The 10,594-nt window shown below is 43.4% G+C and overlaps 1 pseudogene; it reads left to right on the forward strand.

Annotated features, from left to right (window-relative positions):
- Nucleotides 1–6,562: 6,562 nt before the first annotated feature.
- LOC116648350 lies at nucleotides 6,563–10,552 on the forward strand (annotated as a pseudogene).
- Nucleotides 10,553–10,594: the final 42 nt, after the last annotated feature.

A 10,594-nucleotide genomic window follows, 5' to 3' on the forward strand; every position in this document is an offset into this window, starting at 1 on the left:
TTCTCTTTTCTTTTGGGTAAGTCTGGCCAGTGGTTTATCAATCTTATTAATTCTTTCAAAGAACCAGCTTCTAGTTTCATTGATCTGATCTACTGTGTTTCTGGTTTCTAATTCATTGATCTCTGCTCTAATCTTAATTGTTTCTCTTCTAATGCGTGGCTTAGGCATTGCTTGTTGCTTTTTCTCTAGTTCTTTACGGTGTAAAGTTAGTTGGTGAATTCGGGATTTTTCTATTTTTTTGAGTGAGGCTTCGATGGCTATGTATTTCCCCCTTAGGACCGCCTTTGCAGTATCCCATAGGTTTTGGACCGATGTGTCTTTGTTCTTATTGGTTTCCATGAATTGTTGAAGTTCTTCTTTGGTTTCTTGGTTGACCCAAACATTCTTGAGCAGAGTGGTCTTTAGCTTCCAAGTGTTTGAATCTCTTCCAAATTTTTTTCTTGTGATTGAGTTCCAGTTTTAAAGCATTATGGTCTGAAATATGCAGGGAATAATCTCAATCTTTTGGTATTGGTTGAGACCTGATTTTGACCCAGTATGTGCTCTATTCTGAAGAAAGTTCCATGTGCACTTGAGAAGAATGAGTATTCTGTTGTTTTAGGGTGGAATGTTCTGTATATATCTATGAGGTCCATCTGGTCCAGTGTGTCAATCAAAGCTCTTGTTTCCTTGTTGATATTCTGCTTAGATGATCTGTCCATTGCTGAGAGTGTAGTATTGAGGTCTCCTACAATTAACATATTGTTATCAATGTGACTCTTTATTTTGGTTAAGTTGGCTTATGTAGATGGCTGCTCCCATGTTGGGGGCATAGATATTTACAATTGTTAGATCTTCTTGTTGGATAGACCCTTTAAGAATGATACAGTGTCCTTCTGTGTCTATGACTACAGTCTTTAGCTTAATCTAATTTGTCTGATATGAGAATTGCTACCCCAGCTTTCTTTTGAGATCCGCTGGCATGGAAGATGGATCTCCATCCCTTCACTTTCAGTGTGGATGTATCTTTAGGTTCAAAATGAGTCTCTTGTAGACAGCATATAGATGGGTCCTGTCTTTTTATCCAGTCTGCAACCCTGTGCCATTTTATGGGAGCATTTAGGCCATTCACATTGAGAGTGATTATTGAAAGATATGAATTTATTGTCATCATGTTGCCTGTGAAGACCTTGTTTCTATAAATTGTCTCTGTAAATTTCTGTTCTATATCACTCTTAGGGTCTTTCTCCTTTTTAGAACCCCCCTTAATGTTTCCTGCAGGGCCGGCTTAGTGGTCACATATTCTTTCAGTTTCTGCTGGTCTTGGAAACTCTGCATCTCTCCATCCATTCTAAATGACAGCCTTGCCAGATAAAGTATTCTTGGCTGCATGTTCTTCTCATTTAGTACCCTGAATATGTCTTGCCAGCCCTTTCTGGCTTGCCAGGTCTCTGTGGATAAGTCTGACGTTATTCTGATGTTCCTCCCCCTGTACGTAAAGAATCTCTTCCCCCTAACTGCCCTTAAGAGGGTTTCCTTGGTTCTAAGATTTGGGAGTTTTACTATTACAAGCTGGGGCATTGGCCTGTTTTCCTTGATCTTGGGAGGGGTCCTCTCTGCCTCTAGAACACGAATGTTTGTTTCATTCCCCAGATTAGGGAAGTTCTCAGCTATGATTTGCTCAAATATATCTTCTAGTCCTCTCTCTCCCTCCACCCCCTCAGGGATCCCAATAATTCTGACATTGGAATGTTTCATGGTGTCACTTATTTCTCTGATTCTATTTTCATGGATTTTGAGTAGTTTTTCCCTGGCCTCCTGTTTTTCCTTCTTTTCTATTAATTGGTCTTCTAGATCACTAATTTGTTCTTCTGTCTCACTTACTCTAGCTGTTAGCTTATCTAGATTAGATTCTCATTGATAGCATTTTTAAGTTCTGCCAGTTCAGCTTTCATTTCTGCCCTTAGAGACTCTATGTTGCCATTAATCAATTTCTCCATTCTAGCTGTTGTCTTCACAATTGCTACCCTGAATTCCATCTCTGACATCTTGGTTATATCTGTGGCAGAAGTCACAGTCTCTGAGTCTTTCCTATTTTAGGGGTTCCTCCTCCTAGTCATTCTGTTGAGGGGTGGTTGAGAGAATGTACAGAGTCCAAATTATTGACCACAATCCAAGCCAGATGCACCTGTTTTAAAGGGACCTTAGGGTTGCTGGCCTCTTGTTCTCCCAGCCTGTCCTCTGGGGGAGGGGCCTGCTGTGCTGTTACTCAGGCAACCCTGTTTTGGCAGAGTTGCCCTGCCCCCTGTGGGGGGGATAGGCTCAGTGAAAACCACTTTTGGGGGGGCTTTTGTTCTCTGGCAGCTTTCCCTGGTGGCTTCCCGGGTCTCTTCTGAGAGTCAGAGCAGAAGAGGTTGTTTCCAAACCTCCACCTCAGAGCAGAGAGATTGAAGTCTGTTCTTCAGTGAGCTCTCCAGGTCACACTATCTCCGTTTCTGTCTGTGCTGCTATAAACTGCAGCATCCTGGGTTGTGTGCCCCTCCACAGCGCTCCCAGTCCTTGCCTCCAGGTCAGGGCAGGTCTCTGCCCTTTGTGCTTCTAAACCCGCCAGCTGCCCCCAGTTCGCACACGCGGCCCTGCCGCTCTGGTTTCTGTCTGGGGGCTGCCCTAAAGTCCTTTCCCCACTGCTACCGGTCTGCGAGTCTGTGCCCTATCCCCAGCGCAGGAGGCTATCGCTCACCAGTGGTGTAGGGTCCCCATGGCCAGGCTCCCTCCCCCTACCATTTATCTTCCAATATCTGCCCACAGAATCATGGCTCCCCGCTTGTACCTTGAAACCAAATGCCTGCGATATTCTGTTTGTAGAGATCCAGATCTATCTTCTTACATCTCAGGCTGATTTCGTGGGTGTTCAGAGTGGTCTGGTAGATATCCAGCTCAATTCCGGGGACTGGTTGGAATAGGGTCCCCTACCCCTCCACCATCTTTTCCTGAATGCCTGTGGCTCTGTTTAATTGGCTGAAAGAATAATAGGTGCTGGGGCACCTGGTGGCGCCATTGGGTAAGGGTAGGACTCTTGGTTTTGGCTCAGGTTGTGATCTCAGGGTGGTGAGATCAAGCCCCACGTCAGGCTCCACACTCAGCCGGGCATCTGCTTGAGATTCTCTTTCCTTCCTCTGCCCCTCCTGCTTATGCTCTCTCCCTCTCTAAAATAAATAAATAAATCTTAAAAAAAAAAAAAAAGAATATTAAGTGCTTATATAGATTTAGTATTCACAACAACTCTCCAGAGTATAATAGCAATTAATCCAAATAAGTTTTAAGTTCATGTGCCCTAGGGTTAATCTTTTCTGTTTTTTTTTTTTTTTTTTAAAGATTTTAGTTATTTATTTGAGAGAGAGAGAAAGCACAAACCGAGGGAGAGGCAGAGGGGGAGGGAGAAGCAGGCTCCCCACTGAGCCAGGAGCCTGATGTGGGGCTTGATCCCAGGACCCTGGGATCATGACCTGAGTTGAAGTCAGATGCTTAACCGACTGAGCCACCCAGGCACCATACGGTTAAACTTAATAAATAAAAGCTAACTGAAGTTTGTTGGTTTAATTAAAACAGGCGTGTTTTCAGAGTTACCAGCATTAGATGTAATGCAGATAAGCAACTTTTTCTACCTGGGTTTACTAATCATACAAGATCATATTATCTCTGTTACAGAATTTGTCAGCAAGAAAGATAAGTTAAAGATAACAGTTAGCTGTTTATTGTCTTGTGAAATATTCATGACTCATCTAAACATAATTAGTAAGAACAAGTGAATTAAGTAGATGTAAGTAAGATAAAGTTTATAAATTAAGTTTCCAGCAATATTAATGTCTTAAGAAATAGTGTCCCCAAATCTTTTTGGTAATTTAAAACCTTGGAGTTTTGCTGAATTAAATTAGATGATGGCTAGTCATTAAATATTTAGGTAATTTCCTAATAAAATAATATATTGAGACATTGATTGCTATGCATTAGTTTATTTGCTTTTGGCTTTTAATTTTTACAGAGAGATTGTGAGGTTGTGTGTGTGTGTGTGTGTGTGTGTGTATATATATATATATATATACCTTATATATATATATACCTTATATATATTTAGGCCTATTAATAAATAGGTTTTATGATAAAAGAATTGAGATTACTATGAGGAGGAGTATACTTCTAGAATTTTGTCACTTTGGTTAAATTGATAAGTATTGTTTCATACTTTCCTGTGATCCTTTTTAGCCAGGTGTCCAAACCTTCTGATATTCTTTATAAACCTCCCCAAATTAAAATCTAAATTAAGTCTTTTTGACCTGGAAGAAACTTTGGGGGGATTTTTTTTTTTTAAGAGGGTCCCTGGAACATTAGAACAATCTATTAGATTAATTAGTCTTATCTGATATGTTAAAATACATGGGAAGCATTGTCAAATAAAAAGTAATCCTGGGGCACCTGGGTGGCTCCATCAGTTAAGCATCTGATTCTTGATTTCAGCTCAGGTCTTGATCTCAGGGTCATGAGTTCAAGCCCTGCATTGGGCTCCACACTGGGCGTGGAGCCTACTTTAAAAAAAATAGTCATACTAAACCTTCTTTATGTTATATTTGCATGGTGTATGTTAATGTAATGTTCCAAAAATTATATGAAATTCCTAACATTCTGACATCAGTTAAATGACAGACTGTTCTTCTTGTAGCAGGACATTCAAGGTAGCTTGCCTTCCTTTAATCCACAGCTGATAAAAAGGGATATGCTTCAATTTCACAAAAGCCTAATCAAATCCATAGAGGATAATCCTACTTTGGTAGAATAGCCTTTCCACAGTGTGCTCCTGGGAGACCAAGACATTGAACATCATAGCCTCCAACCTGGAGATGTGGTTTATTGGAAAAGACATCTCCACAAAGACTTCATCCAGCCTACTCCAGTGCCACAAAATTAGAAGGCACTGACTCATAGATTCATGGTTCTCATTCTAAAAAGGCTCCAACATCCAACTGGATGACCAAATCAGTTGAAAACCTCAAACTGACCACATCCCAGAAAAAGAAGCAGACGACATCTGAATATACTTTCCCAAGAGTCAGGAACAAACCAGAATAATAACTCTTTCATAACTGTCAAAATCTAATGGAAATTCCTAAGCTCACTGAGATTTTAGACTGTTGTTTCTCTGTGTAGGAATTCTTATGATTTTTGCTGTTTTATACTCAGTAGGACTTCTTCACCGATGGTCACCAACTCTTAAAGGTGTCTGTATACCTAGTGTTCTTCCCTCCCTGTCTTTACATATATCCAACCTTCCCCCCATGGCCGCCCATCCCCAAGCTTGCCAACTCAATGAAACTTGTGGGACTCTCCCCCAACTGACCCCTGGCTTGAGCTCACCTCCCTTCATTGCCTGTTAATGACTCTGTAAGTACTGTCACCATGTCTGGTTTGATGTATGCACCTAAGGGGTATATTTTTCTTTGTGGATATGATCACCAGTCTTGGGCTTATGAATGTCTTGATAGTTGGAAAGGCTTTGGTGGCATGTGTTTTTCTTGTTTTTTGTGGCATTTAACATCCTCTTTAACTTTCTTAAAATGGCTACAACCACTATTCCCGAATCTCACTCAAGAAGGAAAAGAGACTTACCGAGAACAGATGATTACCCTGATGAGGAACTTTTTGAATATGAAGACAACAGCTGTGGTCATAGCCAAGGCTGTGACCTTCCTGCCAGATATTCTGGGGATCATTTTAACCAATACCTTGGAATCATAAATTCATGGCTTGGAGTAGACATGGCAGACTTAGAAGTTATGATGAGAAACCTTACCAGAAGTGTTAACAGAAGAGCTCGCTCCACTGCCTGAACCATTAAGACCCAGCAAAAGTCTTTAGATTTCCTAGCCCAAGTGATCCTTGGTAATAGAATAGCATTAGACTGTTTATCTGTAGCTCAAGGAAGGCTCTGTACCGTTGCTAACACCTCATGTTGTACATAGATAAATACCTCTTTGCAGGTGGAAGCAGAACCCCTAAATTACTCAGATGAGCTAAATCCTTAACAAGACATTCATGTTTTACATCAGAATGGTTTGATTTTAATTTCTCCTATTTTTCTGCCCCTCCCCCTGCTCCTGCTCTCTCTCTCTCTCATAAATAAATAAAATCTTTAAAAAAAAATTGTTGGGGTGCCTGGGTGGCTCAGTTGGTTAAGTGGCTGCCTTCGGCTCGGGTCATGATCCCAGGGTCCTGGGATCGAGCCCCACATCGGGCTCCCTGCTCGGAGGGGAGCCTGCTTCTCCCTCTCCCTCTGTCTGCCGCTCTGCCTACTTGTGCTCTCTCTCTCTCTCTGTTAAATAAAAAAAAAAAAAATTTGTTAAGAGGAGACAATTAGACTTGCTTCCCTGGAAAGCTGAATCTGGGGCATGTTGGACCTGTCACATAGGCATTTGAGTCCCATTGTCAGCCATGTTTTCTCATGTGGCCTGAAAATAAAAACAGAAGAAGCTTATTGAGAGAGAAGAACAGCAAGTGGTTGAGATGAGAGAACAGAGAACTGAGGTAAGAGATGGAATGTTCTGATGGTGCCTTTCGTCCACAGCTTCACCATCAAGAGTCAAGGGGCAAGGACTGTGTGCAGTGTCTTGTGGGGTTTCCAGGTGAGTATAGAGTTGAATGAAACCGGATTACCAATGACTGTGGACCTGCCACCATATTGAGGGGTGTTTCTAGTGGTGTGAAAACTCAGTGACTGGTCAGTGTGTGGACCCAGATCTGCCTCACACCCTACAGGAGAGCTTCAGCCCACTGTTGCCTGTGATGGAGGTTGGTGGCTGGATTCTGGATGACTGTGTAAGAAAGGAAGGATTAAGGAAAGTAGCCCCATTTTCAGTTAGCCTCCTAACTATAGAAGGAATCTACTGTAATATATAAAAACCTACTCTTACTAAAGTGATCAAGATTCTCGTGGTTACTTTTGGTTTCAACCTGACAGAGATAAACAAGCCACCGGTTCAGGAATGAAGGAAATGAGCCAAATACCAAGAGAGCCTCTTAATCCCTGATCACTTGGACAGGAGCTAAGAGCAAGGTGTGGTGGTTTGACATAAGAGTGCCCAGCTCACCACCCATCTCAGGCCTCACTGGTTATATAAGCTTCCTCGGAGGCGACCTGAACTAACCAGAAAGTTCTGCACAAATAAAAACTTCTCAGTACCTGAGATAGGTTTATCCATGTGTTCTGACAAATGCTCAGGCGGTAAGCAAATGCCAAAATACATGAATTAGAAAAGCTCTCCTGTTTTGGGAAACAAGTATCTTTGGAATTCTTATGGAGAAAAGTGATTGGGTTTGTAATTTTCCAAATGCACTGGATAGCATGCAGAGACGCAGACAGAATGTTTGTTGTGAATTTGGCAGCGGTCCCAGTTCTAAGGGGCTTTGGCTCAGAGTGAACAGATATTCAGAATCTTGTCCATGGGTGACATTAGAGAGATCAGAAAGCAAATAGCCAACAAAGGACACACACATACACGCCCGTGTGTGTGTGTGTGTGTGTGTGTGCGTGTTTACAGTTGAGAAAGAAAACGAGAGCTGGAGAAAACAAAACTTTCAGAAAACGAAATTTCACCACTAGGCAATGAGTCCATTACCAGTGGTCTCAGACCAGCTCCCTGAGTGACTGACCAGCTGGGATGAGTCGCTTCACCTCCATGAGCCTCAGACTCCTCAGCTGGTAAACAAGTGATTTGGAATAGATGATTGGATCTCAACCCTCACTGCACACTAGAAGCATCTAGGGAGGTTTTAAGAATAATGCTAACGAAGGCTCCTGGGTGGCTCAGTGGGTTAAGCGTCTGCCTTCAGCTCAGGTCGTGATCCCAGTGTCCTGGGATCGAGTCCCGCATCAGGCTCCCTGCTCAGTGGGGAGCCTGCTTCTCCCTCTGCCCCTCCCCCTGCTCATGCTCTCTCTCTTTCACTCTCGTAAAAATAAAAGTCTTAAAAAAAAAAAAAGAATAATGTTAACTAGGCCCCATCCCAGGCCAACTGAGTACATGTCTTGGAATGGGCCCCCACTCCTGTCTCTGTGTTAAACAGAAATCCTCAGGTGATTTTGATGTACACCTGGGCAAGAAGCAGGGCCTAGATGATGCCTGTAATCTACTGTATAACTGAGATTCTCTGAGGGATCTGAGACTCCATCCCTGGACCTACTTCCTGTTCTGTGTGGCCCAGATTCAGTGTCTTCATTACTCTGTGCCTTATTTCCCCGCCTGCACCACGGACAGTTAACCCCACAGTCTCCTCCTGATCCACAGGATGGCATGGAAGAAGAATGGAATTTTGGGTGTGTGGACCACTATATGAAAAGCATGTTCTTGGCTTTTGGGATTATTCCCAAGTACTTGCAATTACATCCGTGGAGAAGAACTCAAAGACACAGAAATCCTTTGTTGTGAATGGTCTGATGGATTTCACATCTTCGGCTCTTCACGCATCCTCTCAGTCCACCTTGACCCCCAGTTTGGCCTATTGCAACATATTCAAGTACTAACTGAATTTTATCATTGCCTTTTTGACATTTCAGGTTTATTTTGAAATATTTATAGGCTCACAGGAAGTTGTAGGAAGAGCCTTGTATGCCTGTCGCTCCATTCCCCCCGAAACCCCCACCCCCCAATGGCTAATTCCTATATAACTGTAGTACCGGCTCAAAACCAGGAAAGTGACACTGTGGAATTGTGTGTATATTTTAAAGATAAAACAGATCATGAGTTCATCTTACAAATTCAAGTTTATAAGATTTTTACTTAACCTAATTGTGTATCTTTTCTCCTGAACTGAATGCCTAAGTGATGCTGATATTCATACAATCTATTCCACAATGTGCTACAACAGCCTCAGAGTAAGAAAATCAACAAAACAACCTTCAAAATGATTGCTGAGTAGAGTTTAAGATTTTTTTTTTTTGCTTTTCTTTTTGTCCATAAGATATATCCCTCTAAAAATATAGAGTCAAATTACAGCGTACTGAAAAATCACTGAGGGGGGGTGTGATACTGGCCTTCAGTGTGTTGGTTCCAGCGCCATGGTGCCCTCAGGAAGTTCTTCATGGTGGGGAGCACTGTAAGAAGAGTCTGGGGGAATGCATCACCGCTCTGAACACTGCCAAGCTGCGGCAGACACCTAGGTAGTTTGTGTGGCCCCCACTGCCACGTGGACTTGGCCTGGCAGAATCCTAAGATCTGGCTGGGAGAACTGCTGCCCAGTGACGAATGGGGCCTTCCCTGGGTGATCAGCCCTGGCCATCCTGGGGCACTCAGAAAAAAGGCCTGTCTCTGGGGAGTCAGATGAGCAAATAGGGCAGAAAGGGGCCCACACCCTTGCAAAGGGACTGTAAGTAATCGCCTGCACTGGGGAGAAGCTGAGTGAGAAGGAAGCTGGCATCACTGAGTAGGCACTTTTGAGCAAAACAAGGCCACCACAGATAATGCAAAGGACTGGAACAAGGTTGTCCTGGCTATGAGCCCACGTGGGCCATTGGTACTGGCCAGACTGCAACAGGAAGTACACGAAACGCTCCAGGGATGGCTTAAGTCTCACATGGTTGATGCAGGGGCTCAGAGCATCCTGTTTATGTTGAAGGTTCTGGGACTGGAGCGACCTGCAGGGAGCTGGCAAGCCAGCCTGCTGTGGGTGGCTTCCTCGTGGGTGATGCTTCCCTCAAGCCCAAACTGGGGGACGTCATCACTGCCAAATTGCGCCCCTTCCATTTACCCTACTCTTCCTGCTCAGCCAGGGACAAGGTAGCTCAGAGGCCAAATCACTGCGTACCCCACTGCCCCCCAAAGCTGCACATGCTTCTGGATGGTGTCACCTGCTCCCTCTTGTGGCCTAATCCAAACTGTACCCCTTCTTTACCTTTACCCCTTACCCTGTAATAGTTGGGACAGGCCTCTCCTTTCTCCGCTTACCATCATGGTTAGCACTACACAGGTGACCAAGGCGGCTTCTCCTTGGCTTGAGAGGGGAAAGGGGTGGAGTTTGTTCGAGGGTCCCCTTGGTCCTCAATGAGAGCAGGAGAGAGAAGCTATCCTCTTCTCCCGACTCGCGCCACAAGCTCGAGGGCTGAGAGCCAGGGGTGTAACTCTGTCCCGCGGTGCTGAAGACTGTGTTATATGTTGTGTGTTTGCAAAGTTTCATGTGTGGGGAAAAGAAACACCTGGCACTTCAAACCAATCACTTGGAATATTTTCTCTCCATGCGCTTTTATCCTCTAGCCCATATATATTTTGTTTCCCTTGCCTAATTTTGGTTTCCCTTTTAGATATGGCTTTTTTTGACCTTTCTATCCTAACCATTTTGTTTTGAGCATCATCAGACAGAGAAAAGGTGAGAGAATTTTACAATGAACACTAGTATACTCACCACCTAGATTCTACAGTGACATTTTACTGTATTTGCTTGATTCCATATCTATTCATCCATCAGGCCTCGATCCATTAATTTATCTTCGTTTTTGTTGTGGTGTAAGAAAGCAATCGGTACCGTTAGCTGATAAAACACGTCAGCATGGGACGCCTGGGTGGCTCAGATGGTT

Source organism: Phoca vitulina, unplaced genomic scaffold (assembly GCF_004348235.1).
Source record: "Phoca vitulina isolate PV1807 unplaced genomic scaffold, GSC_HSeal_1.0 scaffold43, whole genome shotgun sequence".
NCBI lineage: Eukaryota > Metazoa > Chordata > Mammalia > Carnivora > Phocidae > Phoca > Phoca vitulina.